The following is a 26,230-nucleotide window of genomic DNA, read 5'->3' on the forward strand; positions in this document are numbered from 1 at the left end:
GTTGGGGTTGAAGAGAACAAATGGGGCACAAAGGAAAGAAGACTGGGCAGAGCAAAAGCGCATCAACAGAAATTAGGTGCACTGAGGAACAGCATCTGACTGTAAAGATGACAATGAAGGTTGGCACTTCACATGGTGAAGTCAATGTAGAGTTTCCAGGGTAGGCAATGGCATACTAGAAAGAGGAGAGGACGATTTTATTAAGAGGCAAGGATAGAGGGGGACTAGATTGGTTACATCATGTGTGGAAACCCCAGGCCAGGATTGCAGTCCTTTCATATACTTGTCAAATCTAAAGATGTTTGTCCAAGTGAGAGAATTTCAGGATTTAAAAAGAAGCATGTAGTGCTGAATTTTAGACTTATGGCTATGTACCCATTTCACAACCACATGTTTTCAGGAGATGCAGGAATGACATCTTAGCCTACCAGCAGAAAGAAGGAATTGTAAACTGCTAAGAAATGGAGGACTTACTGTAAGTTACATGGAGGTGCAAGACAAAGGTGCCACTAGCACTGATATTTATTTATTTTCCGATAAAAAGGTCCCTAACAGCACCATAAACTAAAATCAGTTGTCATGTCAGAACATCCTTTAAAAGACAAAGAAGCTTAGCATTCTCCCAGAAATATTTAAACATTCAACATACATCAAGAGGTCTTTGAATGCCTATGCTAAAGAATGAAGACTTTTCACTGTACACCAACATGAACCAGGTATCATTTACAGGAAGGCTCACCTTGCATCATTATTCATATGATTGGAGCGCTCCCAAGCACTCCCAATGAACTTGGTATGTCCATTGCTAAACAGAATTTGTTACCATTAATATAACTATTATCTGTGCATAATGGGGAAAACACCCCTGTAGAAATTGTGATGCTAATACCAAGTCATCTTATTGTCAGATAATACTAAAGTGATATTTATATAACACTTCACAATGTAGCTTGAAATGGAAGTTACACAAGCACTGTTTCATGTTTGTGGATGCCTTATGTACCCTCTTACAGTCTTTTTTGAATGCCACTGTTGGGCTGCAAAGTGCATGTTTAGTGCATTTAACTGCTTCCTGCAGGGTTGTTTGGAGCACTGAAAGGATTCTAGTAATTGGCAGACTTTGAAGAATGGGGACTCTTGACAATGAGTCAAGAGTGAAAGACACATAGCCTGCATCCTGAAACAACCAATAAATAAATAAAAACATTATCATTCTCCCTGCCCTCCAACACATGCATGATGGAACTGTTAGAAGCTTTGTCCAATGCAGTTAAACAGGTTCATAAAAAGGCACATTATTGATAAAAGAAAAGGTGTACATTCCTAAAGGATGGACTTCTCCATAAACTAATCTTGTCACATGAAAAAAATATCTTTTACAGTTAGCAATATTACTATAGTTGTAAACAGAAAAACATTCTGTTAATCATCCTCTCAGGGGCCCCATTGGAAAATATTCCTCTACACATTTGGACTTTTTTTTTCCACAGCTCATGTTTAGAACTCTGCATCACATCTCCAATTCTTAATACAGTCATTTATATGCAGTGAAAATCTGGAAGTGGCTGATAGCCACTAAACAGAATCTCATTTGGGGCTAACAGCTTTGGGTGATGGCATCTAAGGCGATGGGCCAAAAGGAAAAAAAGGATGGGGGATAAGGGGAGGAGGGGTGAATGTGTTGAACACGACCATTCATCTCTTATAAAAGGCAATCGATTGCCATGCAACTCAATAGAACTGCTGATTTGGAATTCATTCAGATACAGAGCTCTGAACAGAATCCTTGAATGAGTAAACAATTTGCTTTTGTTAAAGACACATGAGTTCTCTCATCATCTGACATTAAAAAAACAATACACAGTAAATATTCTGAGTTCAGGTTAATTACAAAAGAAACTTATTCAGTTTTAGAAAATACTAAAAAAAAGGTATAATTTAATATTGAACTGAAAAGTGTGCTCAGTGTTAGATATATTTGAAAGTTTATGAATAATTACTTTTACAGATGGTTGACTCTAAAATTAAAGACAGATATGGACACCTGTAAAAAACAAAAAAAAATTATAGCAACAGGTGAAAAAATGTATTTTTTTTAAATTATGGATATTTAATAACTATATCAATTGTTGTTTACAGTCCAGCAAGTAATAGTAATAAAGGAAAATAGGTTTGTGTTCTTTATAATAATAATAACCCAACTAAAGTGCATACTTTGCTCTAACTTGTCTGAACATGCAAGGGAGGTTTAAATTGGTTTTTCAAGATAACCAGATAGAAACAACCTGAAGACCATTTTGACAAAATCATACAGAAAACAATAAATTATATTTGTATCTGTTAAAAGAATGGAAGAAAACCAGGTTCTGGAACAAAAGCAAGCCATTTTGTTTTTCAAGACATTGTTTACTTAAACTCAATTTCCTATTTTTTAATAGAATTTTGTTTAAGGAAGGAACCAAGTATATTATTTATCCAAACAATCAAAACCTGTTACCTGATAAACTCATATGTTTTTACATTTTGTGTTAAATGTTAGCCCCTCATTCAATGCTACTTGGCTGAAAACATAAACATCATCATTTCCACTTCTCAGCACTGGAAAAGTGTCACCTTTTGAGAGAGTGAGTAGGTGGACTGGGGCTAAAATTTTGATTCTTAGGTACTCTCAGAAAGCACTAAACATTCCTTCCTCATTTTGTGCTAAAACAATGGAAACAAATACCAGAGGTGAGTCTCTTGTCTAAAAATAGAGAAGTCAAGATGTTAAGAATGTTATGCTCAAGGAACTGGATGCACAAAATAAGGCAAATGGCTAGAAAAATTACACTTTGTATGTAATAGGTTGCTAATATTCATATCAAATCTTGGGGTTTGAGTTAATTTTATTTTGTAAAGATTACCTCCATGATGATCTAATATGGAGACTTTGTTTCTGAACTGTGAATTTTGGAGCTAAAATTGCAACAAGCTTTGGAGATGCATAGAGCTCTGGTTCTGGATTATTTTCAAAAACTCTCTGGAAAAAAAATCAACATTGACAATGATTCTAAAGAAGTGTTTCATCAATAAAAATATGTTTAAAATAAGAAGAAATATATCAAAAGGCTTTGTTGAAGCAACCTTGTGGTTGCTGAAAGACAATAACACTTTACTCTTAATTGCTATCTTAATTTTGCTCAGCATCAGTAGAGATTAAAATCTCCAAAGACTTCTTTACCGGGCCTTACAGACCAGTGTTCCCACCACAGGTCTCCACATCAATCAGGATTTGTGTGGGTCAGTCTTGGCCTGCCTAAAGGTTTTTTTTGGCTTTCTTTAGCTTAGTGCAGTTGTGCAAAGTCACACATATTGTTATAAGCACTTTGTATCCAAAAGAGAACTGCAATGGTAGAGGCAAGCACTCCATGTAAGTTTAGCTACCCGTCACCTTGCCAAAAACTGCAACATAGAAAGGTAAGGTCTAAGTTTTTCTCCAAAATATTGGAGAATATTTTTCTAACATTTACAAATTTCTTTCTATGACCACTGCCAGACATACATTAATTAATACTGTGTTTAGATGTGGATGTCTCTTATCTCCTATTGTTCTTAGCATTCCAGTCATAATTTCAAATCAGCCACATGCTGAATTAATTATTTGTTCTTACTTAAGATTAGAAGTGAGGGAAAAAAAACATGATTCCTCATAAAAGGATACAACTTCCTTTTGGTACAAAACACGGTCTTTCAAAATGTGTACCTATAGTTCTGATTTACATATTCAAATAATGACAGCACAATAATGTGATGGTTTGATGGAATTAAGAAAAAGAAAATTGATTTTATTTTACCGATAAGAAGAAACCTAAATTATAATGCAACTTTTAAATTAGTTCAAAATTTATGGAGTCATTTCAGTCTTTAGCTGTGACATATGTTCACCAAAACATACATAATTTTTGACTGGTGCGGTTTTGCAAGATTTCAAGCAAATCCTGAAGCAGAATCAAATACAGGCATTTGAAAGGTTTTGAATGTATCTTTCCTGAAGAGTAAGTCTTAGCCAAGTCTTCAATAACTGAAAAATCTGTCAATCTGTGAAGTAATATCCAGATAACTTGGTTTATTATTGTTCTGAGATGGTCTGGATTTGATCTACCAATGAACTTATTTGCACTGTAAACCCATGTGACCTTTATGGTCTTGACTGTGGTCTTGTCTCTAAAAATCAGTATGTATTACTAGTCCAATTGTGCTTCACACCTCAATGACCTGAGCTGCTAGCAGTTAAAAATAATTTTCATTTAATATTTCTAACTGCATTAACCCAAAGAAATCCTATTACTAATATGTTTACCTTTTATTTGCACTTTATTTTTGTTTTGCACAGCTGCGTAACCTGATAAATTCATATGTTTTTAAATCTTGTGTTAAATGTTAGCTCCTCACTCAATGCTACTTGACTGAAAATATAAACTTTCCACTTCTGAGCACTGGAAACCTGTCACCTTTTGAGAGCATGAGTAGGTGAACTGGGGCTAAAATTTTGATTCTTAAGTACTGTCAGACAGCACTAAACACTCCTTCCTCATTTGGTGCTAAACCAAGTCTACAAAATCAAATATTAGACAATTCTACTTACTAAATATTTCTATGTCTAATGTCAGCTGATGCTGATTCGAAGTTCCTAAACTAAATTTTCAGCTATAAGATGCTCTTACTAAATTTTCCAAGGCTCAGACTTCAGCTGAGGAACCCTTGAGAGTAAAGGATTACGAGTCTGTGTCTTTTTACATACTGGGGAGAAAGGCTGAGAAATTCCCTTCAGCAGAGCTCTGAGGTGGTTTGTGTGAGCTCTTGCTATACTAAGTCTCCTATTTCTCTAAAGGGCATCTAATTATTAGTCAACCTTGAAATATTCTCCCCAGTATTGACCTGCTGAACTGTTAGCTTCTTGGAGGGAGAAGGAGGGAAAGGGGGTGTATTTTCTGAAAGTCTGTTTACATAATCTTAGAAAAGCAAAGAAGAAGAGAAAGGATTTGCCTGCTCTCCAGCTGACCTTGAAGTCTGTAGGGCAAACCACAAAAGTTATGTAACAATTAAAACAGACAAGAGGAAAGGAGGCAAATCCTCTAGAATCCCCAAATATAGAAATGCTATACATGATTAGGCCACCATTGTTTTCCATCTGCCTTGTTCATTTTGTGAGACCAATCTTGGTTTAATTACTGTGGTTAAACAAGTCTTTGACATTAATTTATAAAACAATACAGTATTACATAAAATAAATACATATATACAAAAAGATACAAATACAATGTCATATAAAATAATTTTACAACACAGTTGTTGGAAATTTAATGGAAATAAAATTAATCTATTAAATTTTAGCTTTCACATATTAGGTAAAAATCTGAGTTTGATATTCAGTTTAAGAAAATAATACCATCTTCCAATCACATATGATTTTTTTTTATATGTGACGGTAATCTATGATGAAAATAATCAGTGATGAAAAATAGACAGTAGGATATTACAATCTTCATAATTTTGGAGCAACTTGAAGTTATTTGAGTATTATACTGAGATCATTCAATAAAAATGCTGATCTGGCACAGGATATAAATGATGATCTGAAGAGACTGTCACTGTATTGTAGCAATTAAGGAGACAGCAGACCAGCTCCCATTCATTCTATCCAACAAATTAACTATTAAAAAGAAAAAGTCTTTACTTTTGCCTTTTTAGAATTCCTAAATGCATTATTCTCCACACTAATCCAAGCTGAGCAGGCTGGGGCAGATATCAGTAGGGAACTTTCATAGAAGTTGTCTAAGAAAACAGAGGTCCCTTTCACAGTATCCTGTACACATTCCTTCTCTCTTCCTAAATCACAACTGGAAAAAGCAGCCTCAACAGATCACTGGTTTTATCATTAATTTAGACCTCATATGGGAATAACTGCACTGGGTGCATACTCTTAAAGGGAGACTGAGATGAGTTCAGGATTGACAAAATGAGCCAAATAAGTTGAAAGATTAAAGAGTGGCTGTTGGCATAAGATAAAAAAAGCAGGTGGTTGATGGATAGGTAGACACTTCTCTGAATAGAAAATGTTCTGTGAATTACCTAGGACATTGGAAATACTAAATTTTAAAGAAGAAAAAGAAATAAGTAAAGCTAGGTGGCGACATGCTACAGCTGTATAACATTATTTTCTAGCTTAAAACTTCAGTGATTTACCTGTCAGGCATCACATCTCTGGTGACATGACCTTGACCTGTCAGTGTGGATGCATTAAAATGCTCTTTCTGGCCTCTAACACTAATAATGATCATAGGGTACAGCATAAAGTATTCTTCAGAATGCTCTAAAGAACAAGGGTAAAAGAAATAATGACACAAAATGCTTCACATTACAGTTATAACCCTGAACTTTTTGTCTGACAAAGGTCAGAGAGGGCAAAGAAGACAGATATTCAAGAAATGAAGGTATGTCTTGTTTTCTTCCAACAATACAAAGGGATTTCCTATGGAAAAGAAACATTGTTGGCATAGGCAACACAGACTAAGCATTCTACCTACTTTCTTCATGCTCCTAGACTGAAACTTGAAAGTGCCAAATGGTAGTGACTGTGGTCCAAAGCAGAATGGAGGAAGTTTAATGTGATTATAGTAAGCAAAATTTTGACATTCTGCATTCAATCTCAGCTGCATAGATATTGGCACATAGGATTCATATGATGTCTATGACATTAATTCTTCTTAGACGCAAAAAGAGAGAAGAGAAAAAAAATTGAAAACCCACCAATTTACAACTCACTCACAGGAAGAGGAATACCACTGTTAGTAAAGAAAAGTAAGAATGCTTTTTAAAGCATTTCCATTATTAAAGCACATTTCAGAGCAATTACATCAGGCAGAATAATTAGCCTGGCATTTTGTGGATTGATAGCTTTGCACATGTTTTGCCCAAGACTGTCATACCTTCTTAGTACCACTTCAGCATAAAATACAGACTGATTTCTTAACTGATCCAACTTTCTGTCTATAGGAATCCCACAGAGAAAGGAATCACACGGTGTGGAAAAAAAAACCATAGCATGTGTCCTGCGAGCCCATTAGCAGATAGAGCCACTGTTGAAAACACAGCTCGTTGTCACCCTGTGCAGAGTGCACACACTTGCAGACCAGATTCAGCATTCTGCTCTCAATGTCCAAAATACCCTTGTTCCTGTCAGCAACTATCAGTGTAGGCTGTTGGGGGAGCCTCAGCCAGGGGCCCTTTAGAATTAGGCAAGTTTTCAGCATAATACTCTCAGTACCAGTGACTATTTAACCCACTTTGGGAATATCTTGCAATTTTTCTGATCTGTGAATAGAAAAACAGAAGGAAAGAAACCACAGGAAGTTCAAATGTGTATTTTTATATTTTTCAAACAAAAAAGTTTGAATTTTAAAATGAGTTCTATCAAATGTACTAGAAAACCATCTTCCCCTCAAAAGAAAAAAAAAAAAAGGGAAGGTCCCTCTCTCCTTTGTTTTCATCTCGAATGTTAATATGTACTGTTATTCAGTAGTATTTCTCATCCCTTCAAAACATCATTGCATTTGCATTCCTCACAGGAATATTCAGTTTGGCAGTTCCAAGAGTCTCTTTTTTACAGGTGGCAGAACAGGTCACTAAGGAGCACTTTTTAGTAAGGTCACACACAGTGGGATCTATCAAGAAAAGCTAGAGAAAGGCAGTTGACAAAATAAACAGCAACTCAGATCAGCCGACTGCCTCCTTAGCCAACATCATAACTTACATTTGTTATTAACATAAGTTATTCCAGGCTGAAAAAGCCCATCTCAAATTCAGACAGTACTCAGATTTGGATTCTATGAGGAACATCATCACATCACAGATCATGCTTTCCTGATTCCATTCTCCATAACAGTGACAGGAAAAAGTTCTGGAAATTGGTCAAGATGGTAGGCAGAGCAAGGCTGCTCTCTCTTCCTCCTCCAGCTATCACCTTCTCCTGGCACTCAAAACTAAATTACCTCTCCTATATCCATCTGAAATTACTGATCATTCCCACAGGCTTTTCTTCAAAAACCCTTAGAAAACCCACTTGTCTTTCTGGAGCCCCAGCTTTTCTAGCATTCATTCACAAGACTCTACTTACCATGTCTGCTGCTGGGTGTTCTTTTGCTGTCCATGCTTAAGTGGAAGCAAGAAAAATTGAAAACATACATCTGCAGCAACTACTTTGTAAAGCAAGAAGTATCTACATTACAGCATTGCTTTATATTTCACAATCAGAGTAATCAGAGTATATAAGAAAGGATGGGGCTCCTGCTGATACAGAATAGCAACTGCTTTCTCTAAAATCAAGCTGTAAGAGGTTCCCTTTATTTTCAAGGAGCTGGAAGATAGTGCACTCACTTTATTATAATAACCTATTGTATCAACCAATATTGAAACCAATCTCTCCCACCTTCTAGAGGAACGCGATACCTCAAGCTCTACGATCAGAAAAGTGTTCAAAATAAATTATTCACATTTTTTTGTTAGGTATGAGTTTTGTGTAAAACATGAAAATTTATAAGGCTAGATGGAATATGCACATGGACAAAAATAAATAGATTTTTTAGCCCAGCAGAAGATCAGATGGAAGGCACAGCTCTTCCTGCTCTGAAGACTGTGATGTCATTTTGTGAAGACTATTCCATATAAAATGCAGAAACTGTTTTCAGAGGGGGAACTGAATTTGGGGTTCTCCCAAATCAAGTCTGAACTACTCAAACTCCAGGTTACATTGTTATACTTCCTTCTCTGTTTTATGAATCTTAACTTTATTTCTCTATTGACAAGGGCTCAGCAGTATTTTGCCTAAGTCCTCCCATTACCACACATGATGGTCCTGCATCTTTCTCAAATCCCTCTCAGTCTGTGTGCTGGAAAAATTAGGTACTGCATTGCCTAACTGCAGGATCCTAAATGTTTGTCTGGATCTAGCTTCAAAGGAATGTCCTTAGATCACAAGCATACTCACAGCAAATAGGAAAATGGGGTCTGAGTTTTAGACAAGCTTTAAAACACTACACATTGTTCACTGGTGACTTGCTAATACGAAAGGGGTTTTATAAATTTGAAGCTGAAATAGGAACTAAAAAATATTTACTTCTTAGAACATGCTTTGTTTTCCAAAATTGCATTGAACACTGAAATAATATTGTGTATTACAACATCATTCCTTGCTGGGAATTTCAGCACGGAGGATGTTCTTCAGTGCAGTGCTGCTCTTTGATATATCTGAGCAGTCATGTCCTCTTCATAACCTATTCCAGTGCTTCCACAATAGATGGCTTCAACCCCATGTGTACATTCACTTTCACTGCTGTGGTATGGCACAAGAAGAAAATTGCAATCTGAAACTATGCTGACAAACAACAGGGCAAATTCTAAATAAGCATAGGAGGAGAAGAATAAATGAATGGTAAATTATCTTAAGACTGTGATAATTTCTGTTTATTTTATTAACTTTAGTTAGAAGTTAAATTTCACAATGAACATTTTTGAAAAGAGAATTAAGAGATAAAACACAAAACCTATCCTTTCAAATTAAGTGCTACAGAGTACCTTGGAAAGTTAAACATTATTTCCAAGAAATATAAAATTGCACATAAAATAACTGGTAGTCTCAAATAGATGGTTATTAAAATAGGATTTCCCTAATGATGTGAATATACACACATTTACCTATCACTTCTTATAATGGCCTATTCAAAGGTACCAATACTTTGCAGAAGATTAATTTCCAACAAATAATCAAATTCACAGCTACACCTCAGGCTCCAAATATTTTCTGAAATAAAAGAAACACACCCCTTTTTAAAAATGCAGTTTCATATTATCATTCAGGTACTGTGAAGTTTTTCCAGTCTTCATATTTCATTTGGGTATAGTAATGACTTATTTTTGTCCATTGTTTTCCTCATCCATGTGTAAGACCAGATGAAATATTATGTGTTGAAAAAAAATTATCAAAAAGTCATTAGGTGTAACTTAAATATATATATATTTTTTTACACTATGGCTAAATTACTTGAAGATAAATATGATTAATTCACAATTCAAAAGTAAATATGAATTTAAGATGTGAAGATTAGACCAGTTGTTATACTGTGCTCAGCTGTGAAGCAAACGGGAGACACAAGGAAATAGTTTGAATATTTGATAACCTTTCCAAAACCAGTTTTCAAAATAAAAGGATATATTATCAAGTGAAAGTACAGAAAAAGCATAGAAGAGGTATTTATTTTAGCAAACTTGGCAGCACCAAGAATTAATCCTCAAAAATGGATGGATATCCTGATTCCTGCAATCCCCTAAAACCTTCCCACTTACGAGTTGAATACTACCTTTTTTCTTCATTCTGTTATCAGATCAAAACCCTAGGAAATGCCAGAAGAACTTCATCAACAAACTACTGGATGAACACTGTGAAGATTAAAAGTTAATGAGAATTAGTAAATAAAAATTGCTATAGGGTAGACAAGCCTGCAATTTCCCAAACTCATTCAGATGATCTGGCAAAATTTGGTCAATTGCTTTTGTGCATATTGAAAGCTCTGGACCAAAATGCAAGTAGACACAGCTTTAGTTATTTCTGCTGTGCTTGAAGAAAATGAGACATTTTAAAATGCTGATGAGGCCCTAGAAGATAAGAGATTGCTAAAATTAGGAACTCAACACATTCTATGAAGATATTCTGAAACTTCTGATGTAAAACTTCATTTCTTAAGTAACAGTATACTAAAAATGCAAGAAATCACAAACATCGTGTACTCTGAATCAATGGCCATATTTTTATTATTATTATTTTACTTGAAATTTTCAATAATACCTCAAAGAAAAGAAAAATGTATTCTATAGGATTTTTAAAATTTATTTTTCCAGTTCTGAAGAGAAAGGTTGAAAAAGCAAAATTAGAAAACTTTTCATTGGAAAGTAGAAATTCTCAGTTCAAAGATGTAAAAAAATCATCAGTTTGATTCTTTTTGATATAAACAAAAAAGATTAAGTATCCCTAGTGTGAATATTTATCACTGGCTTATCTAAAATGTTTATTCCAGGTGATGAAAAAGGAAATTTTAAAATTCTTGCTGCAGTATCTCTTGGGTCCTTTTACTTTCTTTGTGTCCTATGGAGTTGTGAGATCCAAGAGGGGTTGTATCTTATTCTATTGCTATGGATATTAATGTTGAAGAGTGGATGCCAGTGAGATGCAATTTCCATCAGGTAGTGCTGCCATTGTATATAAGGGAGTAGTTCCAAGATCAAATAATTTCTCTGGAACATAGAAGATCAAGAATGTATTCTGAGTATTGCAGTTACCAAATGACTAGATCTTGTTGTCTAGAGACTTTTATATGTCTAGCTAGATTGAAATAAAGTTCAAAATGGATCTGCGTATTTTCCTAAAAAAATGTTGGTGGGCAGATTTTTGGGATGGAAAAATCTACATATTATTACAAAATAAACAGTCAAGAAAACTCTGATTTGTTTTTTTGTGCATATGGCCTCAACATTAATACTGTATAGAAGACAATCTCCATTACAAGCATGCATACCCTTGAATAGTAATCTTCATTCTTTAGCACTCATTGCAGATTTTATTAGATTTCAGGAAAATATGAAAAAAATAATTAAATCTGCATCATTCAAATAAAAATAATCTGAATTATATTATTTTGTTTTTGCTGAAAACAAAATTTGGCCAAGACAAGAAGGCAGAGTATGACATTAATGATATTCATGTGAGTAGAATCAATGCATCATGTTGTCATAAAACTGGCATTTTCATTTCTCACTCCCACAGACATAAAATAGCAGCATCCAATATGCTGTCAAGGTACTGTATACCAGTGGTAAAATGCATTTAAACTTTCAGATGTGTAAAACAGATGACTGTTTCAGAGTGTCTTAGGAATGTCTAAAAGTAGACAGAAACATTTAAACTAGATTAAAAAAAATATGCTTGAAGAAAATACACATACCACAGAATCACAGAATGTAGCATCTTGAATCTCGTAGGTTGGAAAAAACCTTTGAGATCCTCAAGTCCAACCTGAACATCACCTTGCCAACCAGACCATGGCACTGAGTGCTACATCCAACATGTTTTTTTAAAAAAACCTCCAGGTACAGTGACTCCACCACCTCCCTCAGCAGCCTATTCCAATGCCCAGTCATCCCTTCTGTGAAGTTCTTCCTAATGTCTGGACCAAGCCTTCTCTGGTAAAGTTTAAGACTGTGTCCTCTTGCCCTGTCACTTGTTGGCTTGGAAAAGAGACCAAACTTCACCTGGCTACAGCCTCCTTTCAGGCAGCTGGGGAGAGCAATAAGGTGACCCCTGAGCCTCCTCCAGGCTAAATGAGCCCAGCTCCCTCAGCTGCTCCTCACAGGACTTGTGTTCCAGACCCTTCACCAGCTCTGTCGCCCTTCTCTGGACACCTTTCAGCATCTCAACGTCCTTCCCAAACTGAGGGGCCAGAACTAGGCACAGAACTCAGGTGTGGCCTCACCAGTGCCGAGTACAGGGGGAGAATGACCTCCCTGCTCCTGCTGGCCACACCATTCCTGATCCAGGCATGGGGCCATTGGCCTTCTGTTCCCAGTGAGGGCACACTGCTGGCTCATGTCCAGCTGGCTGTCACCAGCACCCCCAGGTCCCTTTCTGCCTGGGCAATGTCCAGCCACACCATCCCCAGCCTGTAGTAACCAAGTGGGGTTTGCAGTCAAAATGCAGGACCTGGCACCTGGCCTTGCTAAACCTCATACTGTTGGACTAGGCCCATCTATCCATGCCCCTTCCAGAGCCCTCCTACCCACTCAGATTAACATTCCCCCCAACTTGGTGCCATCTGAAAATTTGCTAATGGTGAACTCAACCCCCCCATCCTGATAATCAGTAAAGATACTAAACAGGGCTGGGTCAAACACTGACCCCTGAGGGACACCACTGGTGACAGGCCACCAGCTGGATGCAGCCCCACTCACTGCCACTCTCTGGTCCCGGCCATCCAGACAGTTCCTAACCCAGCAAAGAGAGCTCCTGTCCAAGCCAAGGGCTGCAGCTTTTCCAGGAGTGTGCTGTGGGAGACAGTGCCAAAGGCCTTGCTGAAGTCCAAATAGACACATCCACAGCCTTTCCCTCATCCACCTGGCAGGTCACCTGGTCATAAAAGGAGATCATGTTGGTGAAGCAGAACCGGCCCCTTAATCCATGCTGTCTGGGTCTGATCCCCCATCCATCCTGTAGGTGCCATGTAATTGCACTCAGGATGATACATTGCATAATCTTGCAGAGCACTGAGGTCAGGCTGACAGGCCTGTAGTTTCCTGGATCCTCCTTCTAGCCCACCATCTGTGGATGGGTATCATATTGGCCACCTTCCAGTGACCTGGGATCTCCCTGGTTAGCCAAGACTGGTGGTAAATGATGGACAGCGACTTGGCGAGCTCTTCTGCCAGCTCCCTCATGACCCTAGGATGGATGTCGTCTGGTCCAATAAACTTGTGAGCATCTAAGTGGCTCAGCAGATCACTAACTGCTTCCTTCTGGATTACAGTGAGTCTGTTCCTCCCATCCCTGTCTACCAGCTCAGGAGGCCAGTTGCCCTGAGGCAAAGAAGGTGTTAAGTACGTCAGTCTTTCTCTCATCTTTGGTGATAATATTCCTCCCATGTTCAGTAAGGAATAGACGGTTTTATTGTCTCTCCGTTTTCTATTAATGTATTTAAAAACACATCTAATTATTCTTTATAGAAGTGGCCAAAATAAGTTCTATAATTAAAGTTTCACCTCTCTACTTTTCTTTCAGCATTATATAATGACATCCTTAAATACTTCCTGAGTTGCCGGCTCCTTTTTCCAAAGGTGGTACACCCCCTTTTTTTCCCCGAGTTGCCACAAAAGCTCCTTGCCCATCCAGGCTGGTTGTTTTCCCCACCTGCTCATCTTTTGGCATATAGGGACAGCCTGCTCCTGTGCCTTCAAGATTTCTTTCTTGAAGCATGCCCAGCCTTCCCAGACCCCTTTTTTTTAAGGGTTGTTTCCCAAGGTACTGTCTGAATTGGGATCTTGAGTAGGCTGAAGTCTGCTCTCCAGAAGTCCAGTATAGAATATATATGTTTATGCCTTTCACTGTTTCACTGTTTTGTTTCACTGAGTACTGAGAACTCCATTATTTCATGGTTGCTGTACCCCAAACAGCCTCCGACCACCACATCCCTCTTCAGGCCTTCTCTGTTTGTAAATAGACAAGGTGTAGCAGAGCCTCACCCTAGTGGGCTCACTCACCAGCTGTGACAAGAAGCTATCTTCCATACACTCCAGGAACCTCCTAGACTGCCTCTTCTCTGCTGTGCTGAGTTCCCAGAAGATATCTGACAAGTTAAAGTCTCCTGCAGGGGAAAAGGCCGGTGATCTTCAAACATTCTCCAGCTGCTTGTAGAATGATTCATCCACCTCTTCATCCTGGTTGAGTGGTCTATAAAAGATTCCCACCAGGATGTTGTCTTTGTTGACCTTTCCCATGATTCTTAGGCACTCAACCTTATCATCATTGGCCTCAATTTCCACTGAGTCAAGGGCCTCACTAACATACAGAGCCATCCCTCTACCTCTTCCTCTGTCTTTTCTGAAGAGCTTTTTGGCATCCATTGCAGCACTCCAGCCATGCAAGTCATCCCACCACATTTTCTTGATGGTGACTACATTACAGCTTTCCTGTTGTACCATGGCTTCCTCTTGTTCATTGCTGTGTGCATTAGTGTACATGCACTTCAGCTGGGCTGCTGATTTCACCCCTAACGCAGCTCACTTGGGCTCATTTCTGGAGAGCCTGGTTTCAACCTCTTTCCCCTTCAAACCTAATTCAAAGCCGTCTCAACCTGCCAACGCGTGGGCTAGAAGGCTTTTGCCCTTGTTAGATGGAAAAAGACTGACTCTAGCTGGCCTGATGCCATAAAAATTGCCCCATGATCAAAAAAAACAAATTTGCACTGGTGGCAGCAGTCCTTAAGCTACTAATGATAACATGGATTTTCCTGCTCCTTTCATTATCCATCCCTGCTACTCAAGGAAATGAGCAGAACAGCACCTGTGCTCTTGCCCCATTAACTAATTGACCCAGAACATCAAAGCCTTATTTAATTACCCTGGTACCTTTCTTATCAGCCTCATCACTGCCTGTCTGAACAACCAGCAGTGGTTAATAATCATGGGGGCTGACTTAGTTCAGGAAGCATCCTGGTGAAATCCAGGCCCCAGAGAGGCAGCAGACTTCCCTGTGGGATGGGTCCAGCTGGCATACAGGAGCCTTCATTCTCCTCAGAACAGTTACGTACTACAACTACCCTTCTTTTCTTCTTAAAAGATATTGAGTATATTATATATTGGTAAACAGTAAGTATGATAGAAATCTGATTTTGGACTTGCTTTCCCTAGCCTAAACTTGAGATGCAAATGAAGGAAATATGCCTCATACAGCTGCTATAAAAAAGCTTACTTCTTTTGTTCTCTCTACTCATTCTCTCAAACATTGAACCATTAAGTGGAAATCTTTAAGAACCACTATACTGCAGAAATCAGAGACCTAACTAGCAAGCTGCTATAGGTCATAATAATTTTTTATTTATTAGCAAAACCCATATGATTTTTTCAGTGATGTTGAGAATAATGTTGAGAAACTGAGTCCAACTAAAAATGTAGAAAGAAGAAAACCACAGAAAAATAGCTAGTTCAGTTTTACTTCTTAGCTATTCAGTTTGTACTTTGGATAGGAAATAATGATTCATATCCATTGATATAATGAGCTCACAAAGGAAAGAAAATAGGCAATAAAGTATCCAAAGATACCCAAAAATTATAAATGTCAATCAACAACTTTATCTTGTATTGATTTTTTATGTAGATGAGAATCCACTTATTAAATCTAAGCCATACAGTTTCACTTTGTCTTTGACCTCAGGCAACAGATTCAGAACATACTAATGTAATTTATGGCATAAAATGTGGCCAACTCCACAGTTTGTGTGATGCTACAATTACATCATCCATAACTATATCCTTCTGTTAGGACAAGTTCAAATTCCTTGTTCTTGACACTCAGTGACCCAAATTACTCAGCTTTAACCTATAATTTTGGCCTTGTCTTCTTTGTGCTAAGGACATGAATTCAACATTGCTTTAATTTTCTTCTACCATTTTATTTTCATGCTCTCTTTCTAGCTGCCTTAGATTCATGAAATGGCCTCTGAATTCTGACTTACAGACCTTGTTCTTCCATTGTTTAAACTACTTCTAAAACTTTCTCCCACAGTCTTCCATTAAAGGAACTAATGTACCCAGCAATCAGAAACACAGACATGTCTGACAGCTAATTGCATAATACTTTATAAAAGTTATAGTCACATTTCTATCTTTTTTTGTTCTTGTTTATTTTTTTCCTCTTTTTGCATCACATCAGAGTCTAAATTGTAACCTCTTCACAGTGGGGACCTTTCATTAGGTGCTTCATCATTATTTTGCACAAAAGGAAAATAATTTACATTTCCCTATCACACTACAATATGTAGTCATTCAAAAGTAAGGAATAAATTAATGAGGATGACAAGATGCTAGAAGCTGGAAAGAGAAGTATTCCTCTTACAATGGAGACATGAATATCTCAATCCTTAAAAAATATAATGGAGTGGTAACTCTGAAACTCCCCTGAAAACAGCACTTACTCATAAAATATATGCTTTCAACTAATAAAATCAGCAATAATTCACTTCCATGAAAAACCCTAAAAACTGAAATGCTGGCATTATACATACAGTAAGAAGCATGCTATATGATACCTGAACCACCTGAACCAGGTATCTGATTCAAGACGAATGTCTGAGACCCATACACATTCAGCATTAAAAAAAATGAAACCATTTACCTCATCCTAAAATAGATGTCAGAGAAAGGCAAGATGAATCACAGTTTGAAGGATGACTGTATTTTGAATATTTAATATGTGATTTTCTTTATTATTAAAATTGTCTTGGAGAGCCCATTTGATATTAAAGGAATTGAGAAAATTGTGGCTATTTCGGGGTCAGTCTAAATGGTTTACATCAAACCAAAAATATCAAAACCCAAAAGGGCAATATTCATATTCTTGTATGTGTTTATGTCAGTTATCTTAAATCCTTGCCTATTTACAGACATATGTGATGTTTTTTTCAAATAAAAAGATTAAGAGACTTTTCCAACTATAGAAATTGTTAAGGTACTTATATATCTTAAAGTTATGGGGAGCAGATTGTAGCACCCATAAACAGAGAGGGAATGGTCAGTGACCTGTAACACCACTTAGACACACAAAAGTCCACGGAGTTGGATCAAATCCATCCTAGGGTACTGAGGGAAGTGGTGGAAGAGTTCAACAAATCACTTTCCATCATGTTTTATCAGTCCTGACTAACATGAGAGGTCCCAGATGACTGGAAGTTAGCAAAGGGACAGCCATCCTCAATGAAGGCCAGGGAGCTACAGTCTGTCAGTCTGACCTTGAGGCTGGGGAAGGTCATGAAGAAGATCATCTGGATTGCCATCACGCAGCATGTGCAGGACAACCAGGGGATCAGGCTCAGGACTGATGGGCCGAAGTGTGAGGTCACAGCAGCCCCATACAGAGCTACAGGCTTAGGGAGGAGTGGCTGGAAAGCTGCCTGGAGGTGATGATCAGCAGCAGCTGAACATGAGCCAGCGTGTGCCCAGGTGCCAGGAAGGCAGTGGCATCCTGGCCTGTGTCAGCAGTAGTGTGGCCAGCAGGAGCAGGGCAGGGATTGTCCCCCTGTACTGGGCACTGCTGAGGCCACACCTGGAGTGCTGTGTCCAGTTCTGGGCCCCTCACTGTGAGAGACACTGAGGGGCTGGAGCGAGTCCAGGGAAGGGCAGCGGAGCTGGGGAAGGGTCTGGGGCACGAGTCCTGTGAGGAGCAGCTGAGGCAGCTGGGGGTGTTCAGCCTGGAGACTAAGGAGGCTCAGAGGAGACCTAATTGTTCTCTCCAACTGCCTAAAAGGAGGGGATTGGTCTCTTATATCAAGTAGCAAGTTACAGGTCAAGAGATAATGGCCTAAAGTTGTGCCAGGAGAGGTTTAGATTGAATATTTGGGAAAAAATCATGGAAAAGGAGATTAAGCACTGGAACAGACTCCCCAGGTAAGTGGCAAAGTCACCATCCCTGGAAGTATTCAAAAAAATGTGTAGATGTGGTAGTAAGGGACATGGATAAGTGGTGAACTTGGCTGTGCTGAGTTAATAGTTGAACTTGGTGATCTCTGAGGTCTTTTCCAATCTAAATGGTTCTATGACTTTATGATTCTTTGTTTAATCAAAAATTTGGAATATTTAGCTTTTAAATAACTTTCATGTAGCACAAGAGCAGAAAAAATGACTAAAATTCTTCGTTTGAATTTTAGAGAAAGATCTCATTAAGAACACATCGCAATATTATTGCATGGAGTATATGGAGAAATTAGTTATCTATGTGTTTAACATAACAAAATCACAAGGGCTTCCATACATAAATAGTATTTAAACTATTGCAGAACTTTTTTTCCCCACAGTCTTTTGGGGGAATTTAGAATTAATTTTGTGTTCTCTGGTCTGTTTAGTCCATGCCACAAAATCTAATACAATTTTGAAATTCAGAATTCCTATGTTCCTCCTTTCTATAAGAGTGGTAAACCCCACAATTTTCTCCATTTTACATCTATATTCAAGTACTAAAATATAAATCCCTTTAATCAATGTAGTATCCAAGGCAGTATACCATATACAAATACATTAGTTGATTATTAGACTTATTTTTTATTATTTTGATTTAGTTGTTTACTTGGCACATTTATAATTGAGGGGCTTTTTAAGATATATATTTATGGATAAAAATAAGACTATTCAATTATTTTCCTAAGTAGACAAGTATTTGATAGTATTCTCAGATAATCATGATAGTTAAATTATAGATAAATCTGTTTTAAAAAAAATCCTATTCTATCTTCTACAAATTTAGCATAAGAAATATTTCTGAGGCAAATAAAGGAAACTGCAATATTTATTTTCCTCTTTTTAATATTACTTTAGATGTTCAGTGTTCAGAATTGAGTGTTAGTTATCTATATGCAATGCAATAATGTAACAACCTGTTTTCAAATGTGTCATAAGTTGCAAAACATGCATTTGATTTGATCACATTTTTAATGAAAGTCAAAATTATAAAACTTGTCTCCTCCAAGGGAAGCAAATATTTTTTTGTTATTCCTTGAGCCCCTGGCTTGTTATTCCCTGATTTGGGAGAGATGAAGCACAGTTTATAGCCATAGAAGTGATACAGACATTTTTTGTTGTATTTTATATATCTGAATGTATATATGGAAATTAAACGCTACGCAGTGTTTATGTTTTGTGAAAACCTGTGGCACATGGATTTCATATGTGGACATCTCAATTCTATTTTTCTGGAGTATTTCCTTGGAATCCATTGATAAAACACATGCCAACTGCTGTAGTAGACACCACAGATAAATGGCCTTGGTAACACAGACAGTTAATTTGTGGCTGGCTTTGCTTCAATAAGAGATGAAAAAAAATCTATAGCTTTTATGATTTGAAATGGAAAGTCCTCCTGACTGGAATTTATACTAGGAGAAACACAAATTATTCACAAGAGACAGAGGTGATCAAGAAGTATATCCCACACCTTCTGCAGAAAGCAACCCCAGGAGATGCCATCATGAACCCTCATGAGAGAGGTAGAGACTTGGATGAGAAACCCTTGAGTTCCACAGGGAAAATTTGTTTGACTAGGAATATTGAATCATTTTGAAACTTAAAACCCAAGCACAATCAGTATTTTTTGCCCTAAATATATTTCAGATGTGGAATTCTTCTAATTCTTCAGAAAGTTAAAATGGCAAAATAAAGATGTATGTACCAGACACTTACATATCTTACCAGCAAAACGTACCCTTTAATCTTCTGCTACATATGCTATTATTGCCATAAATATCAGGGTAACTCTAGTTAACTCATGGTAAATTCTACCACCTAAGTTACCTTCTAAACTTCTTTAGTTTTTTGTTAAATTCAAAAATAGAAAATGTTGAAGTCCAACAGGATTTTTTTTTTCCTTGTAGTTTATTTGTTCCCACTGCTATGTTTCACCTTGAAACCTGCTAGTAAATGTATAACATCATGTTCTGTGACCTGCACTCTTCATTCTGGCTCTTGTGTGTTCCAGTGGGGTGATTTTAATTTCATCTTATTACAGGTAAGGTCATCTTCATTCTGGTTTAAAATACTTAGTTTGTCATGTCAAGATTCTGCTCTAATTGACCTTGATTTATTTGCCCTATTTATTTCTTTGGACTGTCTGTGTTTTTGGATCAAAACTGCAAAAGTGTCTGTGATAGTGGTTTTTGTTATCTTGTTTGGTGAGTGAGTGCTACTCACAGCTTCCTTCCTTCCTTCCTTCCTTCCTTCCTTCCTTCCTTCCTTCCTTCCTTCCTTCCTTCCTTCCTTCCTTCCTTCCTTCCTTCCTTCCTTCCTTCCTTCCTTCCTTCCTTCCTTCCTTCCTTCCTTCCCTCCTTCCCTCCTTCCCTCCTTCCCTCCTTCCCTCCTTCCCTCCTTCCCTCCTTCCCTCCTTCCCTCCTTCCCTCCTTCCCTCCTTCCCTCCTTCCCTCCTTCCCTCCTTCCCTCCTTCCCTCCTTCCCTCCTTCCCTCCTTCCCTCCTTCCCTCCTTCCCTCCTTCCCTCCTTCCCTCCTTCCCTCCTTCCCTCCTTCCCTTTCCTCTCTTCCCTCCTTGCCTCTGTCTTTCTTCTTCCCCTCTTTCCTCCTCCTCTCCTTCCCTAAACCTGTGGACTCCTCAACCATAGAAAAGGAATGACAGAAAATCAGCAGTTGCCCTACATTTCTCAAGTTTATTTAGTGCCACCAAAGAACTGGGATAATTTAAGAATGCAAATAAACTATGAAATCCACAGACTGAATTAGAAAACTCTCCTTTACAAGGTACCTACCAAGAATAAACCCAGTTGATAAATATTATATTACCAATATACCAATTGTAATAAGATATATGCAATCACTTTAAAAACTCATTTCTCTTTTTGTATAGTTTTCAATATTTTGTATTTCCAACTAAAGTAGCTTGCCCTGACTATATGAAGCAAAGCATTGCAGAAGAAGACTTGTCTTCTCCTTATCTTTTCTATTCTCTATTATTTTCAGTTCTTTTGAATATCTGTTTTAAAATTTCTGGGTATGACAGATGCTTCACCCCCTACAGCAGAATTTTACATTGTGTAGGTAAATGTCTGAAGTCAGTGACAGCAAATCCAAATTATGTTTCAGTTTCAAAATGTTTTCTCATCCCCACTATTGCTTCTTTCTGCCAGCTTGTATCCTCCAGCACACTGATCACTGTTTTAGCAAAGTGCTATAATTTTGTACATTGTACTTTTGGAAATCATGTTAATCAGCATTTGGCCCAAGAATAACTGAGTCAGATGGGGAGAGGAAAGAAAAGAATTGAAAATTACATGCTGGGTGGCTATTTATATGATACTTTAAAATTTCAGATGGGTTATATACCTTTTTTTTTTCCTCAAGTTCACAGGAGTTATCAGTCATATTATCTTGCAGTAAATGGCATTGCATTAGTAAAAATGTAACTGGGTCCTTAAGAAAAACATTTTTCTTCCTTTTTGTGTACAGCACACTAATAATAATAACTAATAATGATTTTCAGTTTTAAAATATTTTTAGTGCTTATTAGAGAATCATTCTTGAATTTCTACTACAAAATTTAATTTTCAGCACCTCTTCGTGAAAAGAATCAAATAAACATTAAAAAAATTACAATTAATAAGGGAATCAGAAACAAAAAAGTAAAAATACTTGAAAGTTGATGAATATCTTAATTTGGACTAGAAAATCATTCCAGGTCCCTTCCAATTGAAACTATTGTATCTTAAAAATTAATACAGATAATCAAATGTCAATTGAAACATTACACAATGTAACAGGAACAAGTTCTGCCCGTGTTTTCTCTAATCCAATTTAAAGGAAACAGAGGATATCAAAATATCTTTGCTTTAAATATTCTTTTAATATTTTTATCATAAAACAGCTTTAAGGTGTATATATGGTGCTAGTCCTATGAGTAACCTGTGGGGGTTTTTTTCTGGTCAAAATAATTTCATTATGGAAGCTAAGTTCTTGTTTTTGCAATAGTCATCTTCAGCCCATTCTTAACCTTAGGTAGTTTTACTTTAATTCTGCTCCTCACTGGGACGTCAGCACAAATTCTTGAAAAACTCTCAAGTTTTAGGATGTTAACTTGAAAATGCAGCACTGTACATGCTGTAACAGTGACACAGGGTAACCTGCATAGTTTGTCCTTTTTGGTGCTCTACAGCTTCCTCGTGATGTTTAGCAGAGGGGCAGACACTCATCTCTTCATGGTGATCTGTGAGAGGACCTGAGGGAATGGCCTGAAGATGTGCCAGGGGAGGTTTAGGCTGGATATCAGTTTCTTCACCCAGAGGGTGGTTGGGCACTGGAACAGGCTAACCAGGAAAGTAGTCACAGCCCCAAGCCTGACTGAGCTCAAGAAGTGTCTGGACAGTGCTCTTGGGCACATGGTGTGACTCTTGGGGATGTTGTTATACAAGGACAGGAGTTTTATTTGATGATCCTTGTGGGTACCTTCCAATTCAAGAGATTCTATGATTCTAATTTTCCCTAAAACAGCAGACTCACTGCCATCCCATTCAAACATGTCTGCTTACAGTGCCAAGACTCACCCTCACTCACATGTTGGGAATTCATCTTTTCTGTTTCAGTAACTTCAGCTTTGTCTAGTTCTTTCAACTTCTTTTTCTAAGGAGACATGTGGGTTGAAAAGGACATGCCAAATGCAGACTACCCATGAGGCAAAATTGTTCTTCATTTTACCAGCAGTACTCAGACATTTGGTGCATCTGCAAGGATGGTTTAGTAATTTCTTTGTGATTGCAGTTGAAACTACAGTAAAGGACAGGTGATGTAAAGACCATGAAAATGATAAGATAATTCTTTAAGGTAATATGAAAAACCCAAGATGCAAGGTTTTCACAGAAACAGGATTTTGGATCGGACAAAATGACAGTTGTTGAAATTGCCCTTGTCAAAAAGTCAAAATAGCATTCAGCTTGAAGGTCATCTTTAAAGGTATTCAGGAAAGGAATGTTTCTTTGAAAATAGAAAAAGTCACACTGGAAAACGAGGGAGGGAGAAAGAAAAAGAGCTTCACTAAAGTTAAGTCTCTTATGAAGGTGAAATGTTCTGGGATTTCTTTTCAGATGCAATTTACTTGAGTTTAATACTACTTCTACCACAGTAACAAGGAACACAGCAATATGTTTCAGCTAAAATTATTTGGAAAAGTGAACTCCTAAATTCAACTCTAAGTTGGTGCATAAGTATAAAGATAGTGATAAATAATAAATATGAATAAGTGCATATATACACATACATATTTATGCATACATGTATGAAGAGTATAAAGCATTTGAACTTTTGTAATAAACATTCTGTAGTATAACCACAGAGATCAACAATCAAATTTAATTTCTAACACCCTGCAGTATTTCAAATGAACATAAAAAATATTGGACCAGGAGTTTGTCTTTTTACAGACAGAATTTGTTACTAAGTACATTTCACAAAATTTGGAAAATCAAAACTAATTTAATTCTGTAATTTAATAATGCAAAAAGTCTATTTTTGAATTGCAAATCTCTTGCCTGTTTTTTCTTATTTTACTGATCAAAATAAAATATCATAGTCCTTTTTTCACTAAATGTCTAAAGAGATTTCTAGATTTTGTTCTGTCTAATACTAATTCTAACAGAATTGCTTTCTAAATTACAGTTACACGACATAATGCTCTGAAGTCAAAGTACTTCTCAAGTGTCAGCAACAGCATAATTTGAAGTTAATGTAGATGTCCAGACATAATTCACTGACTAAATTTAACTTACAAGACCTTTAAGAACTACAATTCACAAGAAGAATTAAATTTGGCTCTGATAGCCAGGCTGACATTGCAGGACATTATTTAAAGTAGTTTTATATTTTACTTGTTATGGTGTCCTTTAGCTACACAAACAGTTCTGAAACAAGATATAGATACTTTCTAAAGCACAGTGATGTCCTAAACATTGAAACAGTATAGAGGACTCCAATTCTGACAAATATTTATTGATACCTGGCATAAAAATACATGTCAATTTATTTATGTTGGACACATCAATACACATATATGAATATAAATAATATATGTGGAACTTGAGGAAGAGTTATTGGAAACTGGCATTTGTCATATTGGAATAAGTACATCCTTTCTTTATGTCCTTGCAAACTGGCTAATATAAAATAGAAATAGGCTACCAAACTGTCAAAAATGCTATTACATTCTAGGTTTAATAAGAGCAGATTTAATTTCTATCTTCAATGATGATAGAATAGTTTGGCAATTACCTTTGTAAAACATACATTTCTAAGTGATAATTAGCTTCATGTCAGTAAAACTTAACCTGTTAGGAAATGTTGGAATGACTAATTACTAGATACAACTCTGACAGGTGAATATTAGGATTTATTTTTCTTTAACTGAGATTATTGTGTTGCTTTTTTCAGGTTAGCTTAAAGGAGGTAAGAATGTGTACTTTTTTTTCAGACTTATTATGTGTTGATTGCCTTATAAAACAAAATAAATCTTTTGGAGATTTATACTCTTCTTCATTGTATCTTCTATAAAAAATACTGGATTTTTTTTTTTTTATTTTTTTCATTTGGGAATTCTGGATGGTATCTCACCTGATGGCTATCTCATTTAATTTAAATGATACCTTTAAGCCTTTACAGATGTGTAAATACTTACACTTCATATTTTTCATTATTCAATGTCACAAGCAAGCACTGAGAAATTTTATTTTTTTTTTCTTCACTATTGGATTTGTGTGGCCAGGTTTTGATAGGAGGGGAGCTACAGGGGTGGCTTCTATGAGAAGCTGACAGAAGCTTCCCCATGTCCAGGAGAGCAAGTTCCAGATGGTTCCAGGATGGATCTGCCACTGGTCAAGGCTGAGCCCATCAGGAATGATAGTAACACCTCTTTGCTGAAGTATGTAAGAAAAAAAGAAGGTTTTGGTGAGAGCTCTGCAGACACCAATGTCACTGCAGAAGGAGGGACAGGAGGTGCTCCAGGCACCAGAGCTGAGATTCCCCTGCAGCCCGTGGTGAGAACTATGGTGAGGCAGCTGTGCCCCTGCAGCCCCTGGAGAACCACAGGGATGCAGAGATCCACCCACAGCCCATGGACAACCACAGGGATGCAGAGATCCACCTGCAGCCCATGGACAACCACAGGGATGCAGAGATCCACCTGCAGCCCATGGAGAATCACAGGGATGCAGAGATCCACCTGCAGCCCATGGAGGGGACTCACACTGGAAGAGGAGGATGCTTGAGAGGAGGCTGTGATCTGGTGGGAAGCCTGTGCTGGAGCAGGCTCCTGGCAGGGAGCTGCAGACCCATGGAGAGAGGAGTCCACTCTGGAGCAGGTTTTCTGGTAGGACTTGTGGCCCTTTGGGGTACCCATGCTGGAATAGGCTGTGCCTGAAGGACTGCACCCTGAGGCAGAGTGACCCACATGTAGCAGTTTGTGGAGAGGTGTTGGTCCTGAGATGGACTCCCATTAGAGAAGTTCATGGAGGACTGCCTCCTATGGGAGTGACCCTAAGCTGGAGCAGGGGGAGGACTCCTCTCCCTGAGCAGGAGCACAAATAACCCATCATGAACTGGCCATAATCCCATCTCCCTATGCCACAGGGGAAGGTAGAACCAGGATGGGGTGAAGGGTGGGGGAAGAAGTTTTTAAGGTCTTGTTTTATTTCTCATTGTCTTCTTATTTTGTTAGCAATAAATTCAACTATTATCTCTTGCTCTAGCCTGTTTTTGTCATGACAATATTTGGTGAATGATCTCTCCTGGTACTTAATTCATGAACCCTTCATTATGTTTTCCCTCTCCTGTCCATCTGTGGAGGGGAGTGACAGGGAGGCTTTGATGGGCACCTGGCATCCAGCTGGGGCCAGCCCATTACAGC

General features: G+C 37.6%; 1 protein-coding gene and 1 long non-coding RNA gene across 6 annotated transcripts in view; one reads left to right on the forward strand and one right to left on the reverse strand.

Annotated features, from left to right (window-relative positions):
- The window catches only part of CSMD1 (CUB and Sushi multiple domains 1), a 1,072,055-nt gene that overhangs the window by 774,977 nt on the left and 270,848 nt on the right, over nucleotides 1-26,230 (reverse strand). The gene's annotated exons all lie outside the window — the stretch shown is intronic.
- Nucleotides 15,215-26,065, forward strand: LOC147654661 (uncharacterized). Of its 2 annotated transcripts, none has more exons than XR_015282819.1 (3): nucleotides 15,215-15,377; nucleotides 20,214-20,347; nucleotides 25,091-26,065. It is a non-coding gene; the product is annotated as an uncharacterized LOC147654661 (long non-coding RNA). The 2 variants fall into 2 exon arrangements; XR_015282820.1 differs by having other exon boundaries at nucleotides 25,159-26,065.

This window comes from Cyanistes caeruleus, chromosome 2 (genome assembly GCF_971803275.1).
Source record: "Cyanistes caeruleus chromosome 2, bCyaCae1.hap1.1, whole genome shotgun sequence".
Lineage (NCBI taxonomy): Eukaryota > Metazoa > Chordata > Aves > Passeriformes > Paridae > Cyanistes > Cyanistes caeruleus.